General features: G+C 37.9%; 1 long non-coding RNA gene across 1 annotated transcript; it reads right to left on the reverse strand.

The window, feature by feature from the left end:
• Window positions 1-466: 466 nt before the first annotated feature.
• On the reverse strand, window positions 467-1609 carry LOC112797717 (uncharacterized). Its single transcript, XR_003199854.3, has 3 exons — window positions 1233-1609; window positions 925-1147; window positions 467-821 (listed from the first exon to the last, which is right to left on the reverse strand). It is a non-coding gene; the product is annotated as an uncharacterized lncRNA (long non-coding RNA).
• Window positions 1610-1966: the final 357 nt, after the last annotated feature.

Here is a 1966-nt window from a genome sequence, read left to right on the forward strand (position 1 = left end):
GGTTTAATTCATGATGGCCAAGTTTTATGGGTGAAGGTGATGAAATCCAAATATGGGTGTGGAGACAGCCTCATTCCTAAGGTAATGAACAGGACCAATTGCTCTAATGCTTGAAAAGGAATTGTGAAAGTTCGGAATCAATTTCAAAGAAATCTAATATGGCGTATAGGAGATGAGAAAAGCATTAAATTTTGGACAGCTCATTGGATTCCAGGAATTGCTAATTTTAGTGAACTACCCCTTATTCAAATTGATGAGCACATAAAAGATGATACGTTGGATAGCTATGCTACAATTGATGGATGTTGGGATTGGGTGAAGATCTCCAGATTTGTCCCAAAAGAGGTTACCAACCTGATTCGCACTATGAAAATGCCTCACTCCTCTCTTGGCCCAGACTTTATTTGTTGGCTACCAGACCCGCAAAGTAAATTTTCTATCAAATCAGCCTAGAATGCTATATATGTGGATGATGATGAACCTTGTTGGATTTATAAAACTTGCTGAAAAACCTAGAGTTTCTCAAAGACTGAGAATATTCTCTTGGTTATTATGTCATAATGTCCTGCTAACTAATGTTAAGAGAAGAAATAGAGGACTTATAGACAACGAAAACTGTCCGAGATGCATTGATCACGAAGAAAGTTTGCTCTATGTGCTTAGGGGTTGTCCTTTAGCCCAAAGCAGTTGGATCAGCAGCCTGAATAGAGACTATCAGAAACATTTTTCTAGCCAAACTCTCCAAGACTGGCTATATGAAAATATAAACAGAGTCTCTCCATCTAATAGTGGGACTTCATGGCCTACTTTTTTCTTACCACCTGCAACATAATTTCGAGAAGGAGGAACGACTTGATTTTTAGACAAGAGAACACTCCATATCAGCAAGTTGCTCAGGAAATTAAGGTAATAACTAAAAATTACCATGATATTCTTGCTCTTACTGAGAAAAGCAATGACATCCTCCAAGCTTCTCGCTCTGTTCTAATAGGATGGAAACCGCTAGATGAAGGATGGTACAAGGTCAATGTCGACGGCTCAGTTCTTCAAGCAAGGGATTCAGATGCGTGTGGCGGGCTAATTAGAGATTCTAATGGTATAGTTGTGGCAGGATTCATGATGAACATTGGGATAGTCACTATTACGGCTGCAGATTTATGGGCCATATACTTAGGTTTTAAGATTGTCATTGAAATGGGTTTCAAGAAAGTAAGGATGGAGACGGATTATACCTGTGTAGTGAAGCTGCTGCAGAATAGCTCAACCCCCCTTCATAGCTGCATCTCCCTTATTCGAGCCATTAAAGATCTCCAAGCTAACCCCGGAGATTTCAGTGTCAACCACATTTTCAGAGAGGCCAACTTTAGTGTAGATGCTCTGGCGAAGAACGCCCACAATCTCCTTATGGGTGTTCATCGTTTCATCACTCCGCCCTCTTTTCTTTCCCCCTTACTGGATGGTGATAAAAGGAAAGTCATGTTTGCTAAAATTTTAAGAGCTTAATTTGTTTTGTTTTGGTCCTTGGAGCCCCTTGTTTTATCCAAAAAAAAGAATAAAGTTTTCCAAAAATTTTGCCTGTATAGGTATAGGATGCGTATGTTGTATGTTTATCTTCGTAAATATGTGATGTTTGCTGTTTTGGCAAATTATTGGCCTGCCCTCATTCATGTTTACATTGACAATGATTATTTATTTATTTATTTTGGTTAAAATTGATGATGACTTTATTATTGAGAAGGAATATTGATCTAACCTACAGGGTGAAAAAGAATGTCATCAATCAACAGCATAGTTTGAATGAGGTTCTTCTTCAATCAACCGATACATTAGCACAAAAAACCCCAGTGATAGATAATCAAATACATTATAAACACTTCATTAAACATTTATCTATCAGTACATATCGGGTAAATGAATTAACTTTTGGATATTCAGACCTTGCAAGTCATGCTAGGATGAAAAGAGC

This window comes from Arachis hypogaea, chromosome 4 (assembly GCF_003086295.3).
Source record: "Arachis hypogaea cultivar Tifrunner chromosome 4, arahy.Tifrunner.gnm2.J5K5, whole genome shotgun sequence".
NCBI lineage: Eukaryota > Viridiplantae > Streptophyta > Magnoliopsida > Fabales > Fabaceae > Arachis > Arachis hypogaea.